This window comes from Macaca nemestrina, chromosome 11 (genome assembly GCF_043159975.1).
Source record: "Macaca nemestrina isolate mMacNem1 chromosome 11, mMacNem.hap1, whole genome shotgun sequence".
Taxonomy (NCBI): domain Eukaryota; kingdom Metazoa; phylum Chordata; class Mammalia; order Primates; family Cercopithecidae; genus Macaca; species Macaca nemestrina.
Window position 1 is genome coordinate 124815282 of NC_092135.1, and position 15731 is coordinate 124831012.

The 15731-nt window shown below is 40.1% G+C and overlaps 1 long non-coding RNA gene across 1 annotated transcript in view; it reads right to left on the reverse strand.

Annotated features, from left to right (window-relative positions):
* Window positions 1-12906, reverse strand: part of LOC105473989 (uncharacterized) — a 101505-nt gene extending 88599 nt beyond the window's left edge. Inside the window, exon 1 of the long non-coding RNA XR_003016283.2 lies at window positions 12857-12906. This is a non-coding gene — a long non-coding RNA (uncharacterized lncRNA). The remainder of the gene's footprint in view (window positions 1-12856) is intronic.
* Window positions 12907-15731: the final 2825 nt, after the last annotated feature.

The window sequence follows — 15731 nt, forward strand, 5'->3', positions numbered from 1 at the left end:
ATGGAAATAAAAAATTTAAAAAAGCAAAATAAATGTCCAGGTGCGGTGGCTCACCCCTGTAATCCCAGCACTTCGGGAGGCCGAGGTGGGCAGATCACCTGAGGTCAGGAGTTCAAGACCAGCCTGACCAACATGGAGAAACCCCATCCCTACTAAAAATACAAAATTAGCCGGGCATGGTGGCGCATGCCTGTAATCCCAGCTACCCAGGAAGGCTGAGGCAGGAGAATCACCTGAACGTGGGAGGCAGTGGTTGCAGTGAGCCGAGATGGCGCCATTGCACTCCAGCCAGGGCAACAAGAGCAAAACTCCATCTCAAAAAAAAAAAAAAAAGAAAAGAAAAAAACACCAAATAAATAAAACTGACAATAAATAAATAAATAAATAAGGGTGCTAGTGTCATCCTGAGGATCTAAACCTTATGACCTTATCTAAAGCTAGCTGTCTCCCAAAGTCCCCACCTCTAAACATCACCACATTGGGGGTTAGGGCTTTAATATATGAATTTGAAGGGTAGACACAATTCAGACCAAAGCACTGATTAACAGCAAAACAAACAAACAAACAGTTAAAAGATCTAATTCATCTTAGAATGCAGCTTTCTATAGATATTAATTTAACGAGTATTAATAAAACACAGAGATGGTCATTTTAAAACTAAGACCCTGAATGTCCTTCTGTACATACCTTGCATCTTTAGCAAACTATGGCTACACACCAAGAAGCTTACATTATCTTTCTCTTTGAGCATTTCCTTTCTACTCACTCCCTGTATCTGTTTGTGTGTGTGTGTGTGTGGGTGGGGCGCTGAAGGGTAGGGGTTGTTAGTTTAACAATTTGGCTCAGTGTGCTAAAAATAGCCTATGTGCACTGTTTTTCCTTTTAGCTTTATTGTTGCACACTAATTTTTAATTGTCTCTGAGACTAGGAAAATCTCCTGTGAATGCAGTAAGCACAATTGATGGAAGCCGATGAGCAGACTGATGCAACCCTAGATATGGGGCCACAGTTCTCATCACTTCAGCACTACCGCTTCTTAATCATACACTCCTTTGGAATTTATTTCTGCCCATGCAGAATCTGGATATTAAATGCTCGAGTTGCTATAGTTAGATAGACTCTATTTTTAGTAACAAACTGTTTCCCTGAGATACATACAGCTGCTCATTAACACTGGAAGCCTTTTTCACAAAGCTCATATGCTCGTCCTTCCTTTTTAATGCCCAATAGGCTTAGGAGGGAAAATACAAACAGGGGTTATATTTAGTTTTCTACTCAGCTGTGTCAAGCCCTAAATCTAGAGGAAGTTATAAATACACTACAAGGAAAATGCTCTCATTTCCTTTTAAGAAGCATTTTAATACCACAGCATTGTGGTATAAAATGTAGAGGGAGCCTGTATTAAAGTAAGAGGGTAAGTAAATTAAAATTTGACTTTCTGAAGGCATTTTCCTGTATGTGGAGCTGACGTTCACACTGGGTAATATTGAGAGCCCAGGATATAGTAGATGCCCATTAAATCTTTGTAGAATGTAGAACTCATGCTGTGTAGCACATACCCCAAAAGGGTGGATTGCTTGAATGAACATATCATTTTGTATTGTTTACTCTTTGAGATCACAGAGAACACTCTCTGAAGCAAATTCCCTGAAAAAGGTGAGCATTGCAAAACCACAAACTATTCCACACATCCCCAGCAATGGATCTAGCAGTCAACGTTTGCAGATTGTCTCAGCTGCTTCCTCTGTGGTAAGGAGCTTTCATTAACACCAACAGAAGAGGCATTCCCTGCATTTGGAACCCTGGCTCCTTAAAACTCGGAAACCTGCTGCCAGCCAATGGTCTTGCAATCAATCCCACCTCACTCCTCACCTGCTTTTAACTCATTTCCTAAGCTCTCTTGGGGACTTGGTGATTGGCACCAGAAATCAATTTAACACTTCCCTTCAGCACCTCTTTTCGTCCTTCTCAAAAGATTCCTACACCCCATGGTCACCCACCTTTCCATCTCTCACCCCACACAGGGTAGCACTAAGTCTATCGTAATGGAAGGGGCAAAGGCTTTGGCAGTCAGGAGGCTTGGTGCAAATCCAGGCTGCTTTTACCTGGAGGGGGTGGGATATACATTGAGTGAGCTGTTTAATCTCTAAACTTCGGTTTCTCCATCTGAGGAATAAAGGGAAAACACCTACCTACTTCAGATGGTTGTCATGAGAATTACATGAAATAATTAATGTAAATGATCTAGTCCGGCTCCGGGTGATGGGTGGATGTGCTCTCTCAGTGGGGGATGGTTATTATTATTCACAAGACTGTGAATTTCACCTCCAGCAGCCATCCTAAATTTTGACATTGTCCTTTTTTCTTTCTTTCAACTTCTGTCCATTATATATCAGTTCCTTTCTTCCTCTCAATTTTTCTTTCTCTCCTTCTCTTTGTTCTACTCACAAATCAAAATAAGGCTACTTAGGGAGTCTAAGAAGAGCATTACTAACATGCCTACGAATACGAAAAGCTAAACCATCAACTGTGAAATGAAATATTTGGAGCAAAATAGAGGGTTAAGATAAATAAATGCAAACACCATTAAAAATGAGCCCAGAATATTCAAAATGTCTTCTTTAGACTGTCTCCAGAAGTTTCCCTCTAATTCTAAGCTTAATCTGCTTTTCACTGAGCAGTCAACACTTAAAAACAAAACAAAACAAAAACTAGTTTCTATGTAATGTTTGTTTCTTTATGGAGAGTAGTATTAGTGAATTAATATTGCTGGGTTTTGATGTGGGCTTCCATTAACTTCTGTTCCACAGAAGCATTTCCTGATATTTGTATTATAAATATACTACTCTTCAGCCCCATCATGGGCAAAATCGACTACCATGGATGAGCCTTGGAAACTAGCAAATTATAAAAGTGCTTCCTTAAGACGGCATGTTCCAAATTCCAAATAAGTGATGTACAGTCACATATGGACTGACCTGGTAGCAAGTTGGGACCTGCCCTGTTCAACGTTTTCTCACACTGAGCACATCTTCCTCTATCTGTTATTGTTTTCCTAATGTGTGGCTTGGAAAGGAGTTAGACAGCTCTCCAACACATATGAAAGTGCAGAAACCCAGCATCCAAAAATGACTGTCAGTGGTAAAATGGTTGAAACATACCACTTTTCATCACAGCAAATGGTTGGCCAAGAAATAATCATCAGTCTTTCTCCAGGAACACCTGTACCCTCAGGGTTTTTAAATTTTCTTTTCTTTTTTTAGTGAGAGTCTTATATTGCAGAAACATGTCTTATTTTATGATCAGGCTTGCAACTTCACGAGAAAAATTAATGGAAACTCCCAATACGTTAAAAACATAAACTGAACATTGTCTCCTCAATTTTAAATTGTACATGAAGCAGGTGATCACATTCCTGCTGCTGTTTTTCTGGGACTGTGCTGTCCAATATAGACTCCACCAAACGTACGGGGCTATTTAGATTTAAGTGAATTATAAATAAGTAAAACTAAACATTCAGTTCTTCGGGTTCAGTAGTCACATGTGGCTTGTGGCTACCATGCTTGGACAATGCAAATATAGAATATTTCCTTTTTTGAGGAAAGTTTTATGGAGATCTACACTGTCCCTATATGATACACTCTTGCAAGGAAACCTCACTGTTCTTCACCAGTGTTCAAATAAAGCCTTCTTGATTTTAGTACATGACTACTTTGAATGTCCCAGTTTGTCACACAAGAGAGCCATCACTTGCTCTTCTAACTTAGTAGCTTGTTGCTTCAGAAAGATATAAAGCCACAGATTCAGACTTCTCTCTTACACAATGCAGAAGGCAGTGAGCGGGCAGGCAGTCAACCTTGGTTCTAACCCACTTGGTTAGCAGGCAAATTGGGCAAGGACAAAAATCTAGTTATCATGTTCTCCCTAAATGCAACAGGGATTACGTGTATAGCCAAGGTCATAACACAGCTCTGCAAAGAAAGCTTCCCTAGTTTCCTGTATGACATTTATGACACTTATAAAAATGCCTCTTGACATTGTTGAAAACTTCAGCACATGGACCACCTGCTCAGGAAGGGAAGTCAGATAACAGAAAACTATTCCCACAAAAGACTGGGCCAGTCTTCTGCTGTAGTCATCTCAGTTCAAGCACAAGAAATACTCTTCTGACCTACTTGCCTTTATGATTTGGATACAAATTTCCACCTTCTGAAAGCCATCTATTAAATTTGGTATCCCAGTAAGTGTTTTTGTTAAATGTGGGTTGAGCTGCCTTTCACTTAACTCTACCATGAGCTTATTAAATTAAATAGAAATTGTTAAGAAGATCAAAGTCCCTTCTTTTAATTCCTTTAGATCCTTTGGGGAGACCACTGTTTATCTCTGTAAAGTTCAAGTCTGCATAACTCTAAGTCAGCCAAATCTGACATCCAACCATGGAATCTTGCAGAGACCATTTCCTCCTCCTTTCTCAGTCTTCATATTCCCATTCCCTGCCCAGACTACAGTTTGGAAGTTGCTGAATGAATTCACAAGTACTACCATTTGCACTTTCACACACTGTTTAAAGGCAGAAGTATCAGATTTCACAGCACTGTGAAGAAGTTGGCAACTACTTCAAAGCAATTTCGAAGCATCTATTACATTATTAAGCAAGGGCAATAATGATCTACAAAATGCCAACCAGCTCATGTTTTCCTGTCCTTCCTGCATTTCATTGCAAATACCGTGGTCTCTATTTTCCTGTTTAAACACCAGTTATTACATTGCCTTTAAAATTATAGATCTGACAGCAATCACAAATAAGAACTAAAACCACGTAACTAAATGACTTGCACAGCTATGAGAGCTGTGGTGGGGTAGAAAAGTCTGCTGTAAAATAATTTGTCTTTTGTTGTTTTGTGTAGCAGTATGTACTTTGCTCTCCCCCTCCTTCTTTTCTGCCCTCTGTCTATTTCTACAGATACTATGAGACTCAATAATAGCCCATTACAAATGGTCAATCCCTACAGTAACTCGGCAGATCTTTAACTGAGTGTTTCCATTTGGTACAACATTTGCTAAAACCCAAGTAAAGATGATATGAGTACAAATATGCTGTCCTATATTCAAGGAATATACAACCCAATCTTGGAAACAAGTCTAACCCACATTAGGCAGCAATGAAAAATGCTAGAATAATTAAGTGTGAATTTTGGAAAATGAATTATCCTCCTTGGCTCCCTTTCTATTTTAATGCCTTATAAATTCCAGGACTGTGTAACTAGTGGGCTCCTTTATGCCTTACAGGCTGTAAGTTGCAGATGTTAAGAGCCGAAGTGACAATTGAACTGCCATTCCTGAAACTTGACCTTGTCACTTTTCACAAGGCCTGTTCTTACCAAGTGATCCCTTGCACTTAGAACCTATTTGTCAGCAGCTAGTGAAACTCTACCCTAACTGATATCTACACTGACTTCTCCCCTCCCTGATAGTCCACGCTGGGTTAGATACATGGAGATGAATGACTTTCAAAGTCACAGTAACCGAGTCTGCCTTTTCAATGTTATCCATTAGTATTGGTCCTGTCAAAATTTTCTTCAAGTTTCTATAAAGGAAAGAAATTCCATGAATTCTAAATGTTTAATCTATTATTGATCTTTATTTATTTATTTTATTATTATTATTAGTTTTGATACAGAGTTTTGCTCTTGGTGCCCAGGCTGGAGTGCAGTGGCATGATCTCAGCTCCCAGCAACCTCTGCCTCCCAAGTTCAAGTGATTTTCCTGCCTCAGCCTCCCGAGGAGCTGGGATTACAGGAGCCTGCCACCACGCCCAGCTAATTTTCGTATTTTTAGTAGAGACAGGGTTTTACCCTTTTGGTCAGGCTGGTCTCAAACTCCTGATCTCAGGCGATCTGTCTACCTTGGCCTCCCAAAGTGCTGGGATTACAGGTGTTAGCCATCATGCCTGGCCCGGTCTTTCCATTTATATGTAAAATAGGCATGGTTTAGCAATTATAATCCCTCTACCACACACACACACATACACACACACACATCAAATGCTGAAGAATTTGGAAATAATATCTTCCCAGGAAAGCAGAGGCAAGCAAACTTTAGGGGTTATCTATCAATATAGACAGTCATATGAGTATTTGAGAACTCAGGCCTGAGGCCAATGTCTATTTGATGAGTATACTTGGGTATAGCAGGGCATAAGGGGATGGGAGAAGTGAAATGGGTCACTGAGTGTCTTCAAATCTCCTGTTCACAAGGTGGAGCCACCTCCCAAATGCTCCCTTTGATTAAGGTCAGAGTCAAAGTTAAATACCTCCTTTGACCAAGCCAGTGAAGCTCATCTAATAATTAAATAATGACCTACAAAACTCCAATGGCATTTTATGAAAAATTGGAGTTAAAAGATGAATTTGTGTTCTTTGTCCTACATTGTTCTTGAGTCACAGGAACAATTTCTTGCCATCACAAGTAATCTAAATTCAAAGGGGGTAAATCCCAATAGATATGGAAGCAGAGAAAACATTTCCATATGTAAAGGGCTAGCAAAAGTTTTGGAGAAATGATAGATAAGAACTGGAGTGTGAGGCCCTGAACAGTATTGCCTGGCTTGATCAGTCACTTTATTTACCCAGCTTGACCCTCAACTACCGTTGGCTTTTCTCAAAATATCATATATGTTCTTAGGCAGCAGGAAAGTTCAGAAGAACAAGTCAGTCTCTGAAGATCATTTTCAGAGAGCCATTTCAAAATAGTTGGGGCAAAGATAATATCGTTGGGATGAGTTTTTAGTTTACAGTTTCCCAAGAAAACATTTCTAAAGAACCCACAGGTAAACACCTAATGACTGTTTCATGCCATGGTGCGCTTCCCAGTGCCACAACTTTGCACAGTCTTCCCCACAACTGATGTGCCCTCAGACACACACTACCCCTCTACCACCATCATCCCTGCCCCATAGGTCTCATCTCTTTCTCCTTAAATCTGGCACCAAAGGTTAAGTTTTGTATTTTCCAGGAAACTTTTCCTGATGAAGAATCCTACTCTTTGTCAACTCATAGCCAAAGCTGATTCGATATTTGTTATGGACTGAATGTTTGAGTCCCCCCCAAATTTATATGTTTAAATCCTAACCACCAATGTGATGGTAGTAGGAGGTGGGGCCTGTAGGAGATAATTAAGGTCATAAGAGTAGAGCCCTCAGGAATGGAATTAGTGCCCTCATAAGAGTCCCTAGAGAACTCTGTAACCCTTTTTCCACCACATGAGCATAAAATAAGAAGTAGGAAATCTGCAGCCTAGAAGAGGACCCTCACCAGAACCCAAACTTACTAGCACCGTGGCCTCAAATTTCCAGCCTCCAGACCTATGACAATATATTCCTATTGTTTATAAGCTACCCAGTCCATAACACTTTCATTATAGCAAACCAGACTAAGACAATATTCCTTTAGCTAGTTCTCTTTTTCTACCAGAAATGTCTCATATTCTTTTTCTATATTGGTCCTCAAACCCTGTTATTTATCTTTTCATACGTTGTTTCATGTCTTCTTCCCCAATTAAATTGTAAAATATTTGAAGGCAAAGATCTCTGTTGGACTTTATTATATTCACTATGCCTCTGATGCAGTGGACACTAAATAAACATGTATTAATTTATCAGTTGCAAGATGACTCGTTTTCACCTCACTTGTATCTAATATTTTCTTCTTAAAATTTTTTGGATATGTAAAAAATAAAAGAAAAACACCTAGGCCATTGGATATATTCTTAACTTTGCACAAATGATACAACTTTCATCCTTGCTTTCAGCCAACAAATATTTATTGGGCACCTCCTGTATGACAGCCATGATTCCAGATGCTGAGAATACCGCTGTGAAAGACTAGAGATTACCTTTTTAGTGAGGGGAAGAGGGACATAGTTGATTAATAATAACAATAACAAAAAGTAAAATAGATATGATGTCAGATAGTGACAGGTGCTACGTAGAAAGAAAAAGACATGGAAGAGGATTGGGGAAGATGGAGTGGGGGCCCAGGCAGAGGGTACAATTTTAAATAGGGTGGTCAGGGAAGGCCTCAATAGGAGGATGATATTTGAGGAAAAACCTGAAGAGAATGGGATATCAACCCACGTAACATGTAGAGACCATGGAATATGCTCAAAGAAACAAGGATTCATACAAGTGGTTGTAGAAGTCCTTGGCATTTCAGTGGGTTCTCTTCTGAGGTGGATGTTCCCTTTCCAGAGTCCCCAAGGTGACTCCATATGCCCCTGTGCTTCCTTACACCCAAATATGAATCACTCTGTCACACTAATGTTTTATAATATGTCTCCCTCAAGAGACTGTGAGTTATTGGAAAGCAAGAGTTATCTCATTTATCAATACAAACCTCATAGGATTTAACACAACTCTAAGCCAGCAGTGAGAAATCAATTGATGTTTGTTGATTATTGAATAAATCTTCATTCAGGTAAACAATTCATCACTAAATTCAAAACATAGCTTGTACTAATTTGGGTAAAATGGCATTTGCTATTTATTTATTTATTTACTTTGAGACGGAATCTCGCTCTGTGGGCAGGCTGGAGTGCAGCGGTGCGATCTCGGCTCACTGCAATTTCCACCTCTCAGGTTCAAGTGATTCTCCTGCCTCATCCTCCCGAGTAGTTGGGACTGTAGGCGCATGCCACCATACCCAGCTAATTTTTGTATTTTTAGTAGAGACAGGTTTTCACCATGTTGGCCAGGATGGTCTCGATCTCTTGACCCCATGATCCACCCTCCTTGGCCTCTCAAAGTGCTGGGATTACAGGGGTGAACCACCACACCAGGCCGATATATTTATTTTTTAATGTAAACATTTGGCAAACTTTTCTTGAAAAAGAATTACATTTCTTATCAAAAGTCAGATAAAGCTGGCCACATTACCCCTTTTGTCACTTCTGACTGGATCGTAGAGAAGTCACCAAATATGGCTTTGAAACTGGGTAGCATATTTGCTACTATTCACTAAAGGAAGGACAGCTAGTCCAAGAAGAGATGGTGCAGGTTCCCACAGGAAAATTTTAAAGTAGTACACAGTACTAATTTAGCCCTAGAGTTATTAACATGAAGAAAGAGTAAAAGTTCAAGTCGTCCAAACACACAAGGACAAGTGAGATGACTGTACAGCCTCCCTGGCATGATCACGGTTGTGTAGAGGCATCACTTTCTTGCTGGCTTTTAAGTGGGTGGGGAGGGTGGGCCCGAGGAGGGGAGGGGAATATGAGGAATGCCGGTTTCTTCGAATATCTCATGAAGGAGACGTTTTCTCTCTTTTAACTCAACTTCATTCGTTCTCTTAATGACTGTTAGGACCTCCAAACCAGAGCAGTCTAGCGGTCTGTCATCCTGGTCATCTGTCCAGAATGGTTGGACAAAGGCTATCCATTGAGCAGCCCTGAAGGCTGACATCAACTCCCCGTTAATGAGCTTCCTAGCGACACAGTATCCTAAGGAAGTGTATTACAATCAAGTAAAATCTATTGTAATGATAGTTTATACAGCAGGCCAAACAAAGTCATTTGGTGTCACTCAATACCCAACTGTGAGCATTGCACAGTGTCTCTTGAAGCGCTTCAACAGAACACAGATGACTCAGGGGCTCCCCCGTATGCTCCTTGGCTCTGAGCTGGTGTGACAGTTCCAGGGAAATCTGCTGCTGGCTTCCAGCCAGTCAGGATCCTGCCTGCTAGGACTGTTCTAGTCAGTTAATAGTTGGCCAGGTCCAGTTGTTGCCTTAGTGGTAGCTCTCTGCCATCCCTAGTGGTGATAAGGTGCCTGGAAAAGGCTGCTACAGAGACCCCCACAGCCACTCCCAACCATCTTGACTCACCTGGTTTCCCTCCTATTGACTGGACTATTTTCTGTGCATGCATCCTTCAGATTGACAAATGAAGCTAGATGGTTTTATCTGATTTTATTTCTGTTCTACCCTAGACGCTACTTCCTTCAGTTACTAAGCATTAGCACCAAGGGCATGAGATGGCCATCCCTGGCCCTCTCAGTACCATCCAACAAGTGTCCCAGGCTACTGCTCATCTAGGAGGGGACATGCATGAAGCATCCTCTATGACTCCACATCAGAAAAAAAAAAGAGAGATACAATGTATCAGCCTGCACAGTGGCTCACACCTGTAATCTTAGCACTTTGAGAGGCCGAGGCAGGTGTATCACTTGAGGTCAGGAGTTTGTGACCAGCCTGGCCAACATGGCGAAATCCTGTCTCTACTAAAAACTACAAAAATTATCTGGGCATGGTGACACACACCTATAATCCCAACTACGCCAGAGGTGGAGGCTTGAGAATCTCTTGAACCCAGGAGACGGAGGTTGCGGTGAGCCAAGATCACGCCACTGCACTCCAGCCTCTGCAACAGAGTGAGACTCTGTCTCAAAAACAAACAAATAAACAAACAAGTTATGCATCAATATTTATACGACAGTAGAAATCTGTCATTTTTTCATTCTAAGGCACACTCTAAGCTGAGGAATAGTGTACAGAGAATCAGCTATGTGCTCCGGGATGCTCTAGGCTGAGTGTGGCCAACACACCAGAGAGAAATGGATGTGCTGTTCAGATGAGTGCGCACAAGGTGGATGGGGACATGATTTTGCCAATTGATTATAAAGACAAATATTTTGAAGAAGGTAATCATGGGGTAGCTCAGGAAGATTCTTTTTTTTTTTTTTTTTTTTTTTGAGATGGAATCTCGCTCTGTCGCCCAGGCTGGAGTGGAGTGGTGCACTCTCGGCTCACTGCAAGCTCCGCCTCCCGGGTTCCTGCCATTCTCCTGCCTCAGCCTCCCGAGTAGCTGGGACCACAAGTGCCCGCCACCACGCCCGGGTAATTTTGTATTTTTTAGTAGAGACAGGGTTTCACCGTGTTAGCCAGGATGGTCTCGATCTCCTGACCTCGTGATCTGCCCTCCTCCTCGGCCTCCCCAAGCGCTGGGATTACAGGTGTGAGACACCGCACCCGGCCAGGAAGATTCTTAAGTCTCATTTGTCTAGGACCTTGAAGTTCTGCCTTTAGGGAGCAGTGAATATTATGAGGCAGTGTGGAGGTTATCTCTAAACCAGTAGGCAGAGACCCTTGAAGCTTAGATTTCGAGGAGGGTTGGAGCTGGGCTTGAAATTTTAGTTCTTTATTTTATAGGTGAAAAACCAAGGCCTTGGGAAGTTAAACGATCACCACCAAGACTTCTGTTGGAGCTTTTCCATTTCTCTTTCTCTCTTTTTTCAGACACAGAGTCTCTGTTGCCCAGGCTAGAGCTGCTGGAGTTTTTCTCCTTTTTTTTTTTTTTTTTTTTTTTTTGAGATGGAGTCTCGCTCTGTCACCCAGGCTGGAGCGCAGTGGTGCAATCTCAGCTCACTCCAACCTCCACCTCCCGGGTTCAAGTGATTCTCCAGCCTCAGCTTCCAAGTAGCTGGGATTACAGGCACCTGCCACCATGCCCAGGTGATTTTCATATTTTTAATAGAGAGAGGGTTTAACCATGTTGGTCAGGCTGGTCTTGAACTCCTGACCTCAAGTGATCCACCCTCCCCAGCCTCCCACAGTGCTGGGATCACAGGTGTGAACTACTGCTCCCAGCCAGTTGCTGGAGTTTTCCTACTGAGTCTATTCAGATGTCTGTTTCTAACTATTGATTTGAATTCATATGTGCTTCACACTAACTCTCATTCCTCTCCAAATTCTGATGATGTTGAATATCCCTTCCCTGAGAAGAACCACTAAATGTTATGAAATGGGCAAATTACATGTGTTTTCCCAAATTAATCAAAGAAATGAACCCTGAGGTCTCCCTCTGACTCAGTACTCCCAGATGGCACCTACTTCTTCAGAGGCCTCTATCTCCCCAACTCAGCTATAAGCCTCATAAAGCCGGAGACAGTCCTCACTGTGGTTTTTCCCGGGGCTTAGTACATAATTCATTATTAGCACACAGTATGTATTTATTGAATAAATGAATAAATCCTCCTAATGTTAAATGTAGGATGAACATGTGGACACATGGACAACTGTTTCTTACTATCTCTGACTAGTAAGCTATCTTGGTTAAATTATTTCAGCAAAGTCATAGTTTGATTATCTTATTAACTGGTTGCTTGTGTTCTATCCATAGAAATTATTTTCATCCATAATCTACTGGTCTTCTTGAAGCTAGGCACTATAAGTGAAAAACCGTTTGCATCAAGGGCCATAACAAAGTTTGTGCTGTATGACTTGGTAGTTATAATTTTAGGAAATCAATTTTCAGGAAAGAACCCCCAAAGCAGGTGATTTATAAATATGTCCAAAAGTATTCATGGCAATATTATTTATTTTAAAATATTGTCCACAACTAAAGAGTAAATAAGCTAATTAAAGCTCATTCATTAATATATACGAACACTTGGTTACTCTCTATTAATTGCCTACCGTGTCCAGGCACTACCTTAGTCACCTCATAAACACTGGTTAGCAAAATAAACAGCTCTAACATTTTGGAGTTTGCACAGTTAAAAAAAAAAAAATATGTCCTTGAGAGCATTTAGTTAAATAGAAAAATGCTTGACATTTTATGTTAAGTAAAAAAAAAAAAAAAAAAAAAAAAAAGCAGGATACAAAATTATATAGCTACAGAAAATTATTAAAAGATAATAAGTCAAAATGTCAACAGAAGTTGTCTCTGAGTGCTGAAATTCAGTGATTTTTCTTTATACTTTCCTATACTTTCCTATAGTTCACTTTTTAAAATAAATTATTTCTAATGAGCAACTCCCATAATCAGATAAACATTGGAGCAGGCAGGAGAGTAACACACTCACCTGAGTCACAGGAATCTGGAACTCTTGTTCTAAAAATGCCTGCTCTGTGTTCCTTGTAGGCAGCGTCATTTCTTTTAAAGCATAGGTTTCCCAATCTACAAAGGCTCTTTTTAGCATTCCTTCGTCTGGCAGCTGAGAATAGCAAGCAATAGCCTGCCATGGACAATTGCTGCTCAGTGTTAAATGTGTTTGGAGCTGATAAGTTAATGAGTTGATTAGGCAAATGTAAACTGTGGTTTGAGATATTACATATTATAATATCCATGGAATTATTTATATAATGCTACTTGTATACAAAGTAGATTGAGCATCTCTGAACATAATACACCAGGACACACACACACACTCATCAAATGAAGGGTAACAATCCAATAGCCGGGTGCCACGGGTTTGCTAAAACGGTCTAGATGTTATCTCACTTTATTATTATCAACACAAGTAACTTTTAAACTAAATTATTCTTTGATTTGTATCTCTTATTTGTATTTTGAACAAATAGATATTTAAACATTAGGGGAAAAATGCTTTATCAAACCACATGTCCTAATTTTCGTCTCAGAATCTAAGGACACAAAAAGAAGAGCAATATAGAAATGCTCATGAAATATCTTGAACAAGGAGTCTTACCTTTTTAAACCCAAAGAGATTATCAAGTATGCACAAACATATCTAATTGTTCTACTATTTGCCTGTTTGGCTGTGTGTTTTAAAACACATACCTGCACACACACAGACACACACACACACATAAAAACTGAGCAAGAAACTAAGTTGAGCAGGAGGAGGGTGCCTTGAAAGCGTAATAAGTTAGGTGAAAACAGGAATAGGCACAATAATACAAGTATCAGAAATTATATAGCATCTCAGCTCTGGTTAATAGGATTAGGGGAGATAAGATATGGGATAAAGGGAGAGTTAGGTGGCTGGGTTTTTATTATTATTATTATTATTATTATTATTATTATTATTATTATTGTAGGGAGCCATTCAATCAATACCTTTGAGGGAAAAAAGAAGCCTCAAATACTTGATTAATACCCGAAGCGGAATAAGTTCAAGATTATTTATCTAACCAAAAGATTAGCTTTTGGGACAAGGTTAATGACTGCACATTAAGAAAGAATGTCATGTCACAACCTATGGCAGTAGGTACAACTACTGAAATCGCTGTACAATAAGTGGTCGCAACTTACTGCTGTCCTCTCAACTAGGTGACTTGTAGAAGGAGCTCACTACAGAAGGAAAGAAAGGGAATACAAAAGACTGTTCAAAATTTTTCTCTAAATTAGTAGTGAAAAGAAAAGCAATCTCTTTCAGCCCCGAGGACCAAAGAGTTTACTGACATGTGAACGAGCCAAGCTTAGAGAAACATTCTGGGGTCAGAAAGTCTGCAAAGCAGATGCCTTGATTCAGAGGGGACAGCTGGTAGGAACAGGGCTGTCTTCCCTGGGGAGTACGTATAGATTCCATTCCCTAAATAGCTTAACCTTCTACCGTGCAAAGAACACTGCACAAGGGGAAGGGATAAGAACTCAGATTATTTTTTTTCCTGTCACTGTGTTCATTTTTTGTATTGACAAATACAAATTGCCTTGTTGTGTTTGTTTCTTAATATAGCAGCAGTGCACATTAATACATGTTTAGTATGGGAAATATAGAAGCAGAGCAACACAAAAATAGCAATTAATACTACTTATGATCTCATCACTCAGAGATGCTAAACTTTAACATTCTGACATATACCCAAGCTGCCTTGCATTTACAATGCGTAACATTTTTATTTTTATTTATTTTTATTTATTTATTTTTTTGAAACGGAGTCTCGCTCTGTGGCCCAGGCTGGAGTGCAGTGGTGTGATCTCAGCTCACTGCAAGCTCCGCCCCATGGGTGCGCGCCATTTTCCTGCCTCGGCCTCCCGAGTAGCTGGGACCACAGGTGCCGCCACCATGCCCGGCTAGTTTTTTGTATTTTTAGTAGAGACGGGATTTCACTGTGTTAGCCAGGATGGTCTCGATCTCCTGACCTCGTGATCCACCCGCCTTGGCCTTCCAAAGTACTGGGATTACAGGCGTGAGCCACCGCGCCCGGCCAACAATGCATAACATTTTTTAAAAATTGGGAGTCAATAGGAACACACTCCTTTGTAACCTGCCTTTTAAATTTTAAATAATATCATGGTATCTGGCAATATCATTAAACATTCTTTTAAAACATGATACTTAATGGATGCATGGACTGCTATATCATATGGACACCCTCTAATTTATGTAACTATTCCCATTCTCATATTTGGAATGATTTTGACTTATGCAATTTTTGTGATACATATTCTCATGTATAAGACTTTAGCAAATCTTTTTTTTATTTTTCTTCTGGATAACTTCCTAGAGTTGAAACCGGGTAAATGGCTATGCACATTTTTCAGGTATTTGGAAGCTGATGTCAAATTATTCTTTAGAAAAGTCTGCTGATTTGTATTTCACCAGCGGTGTGTGAGACTTCTTATTCTCCCATATCCTCAATAACATCAAATATCGCTCTAAAAAGAATCTATTGGAGTGATATTTAATTATTGTAGTATATTGTAGTTTTCTTGGAAATTTTGAAACTTATTGCTGAAGTTTCCCTTACATTTATTCGTGTCTTATGTTTTAATATGCAAGATAAAATCAAAATGCAGTTTTCTATTGCACACATCTTTCTACATGAAAATAGATGGGGCACACAGACTTATCTCCACTCCTTTCCCACTCCTGAAGAACCATGTTCCTCACTGTCATTTTTCTACTGACATGACAGTAAAACGGTTAATAAAGAGGAAAGAAAGGAGAATAACAGGAAAGGATATCAAAAAAAGTTTAGAAGGCTGGACAC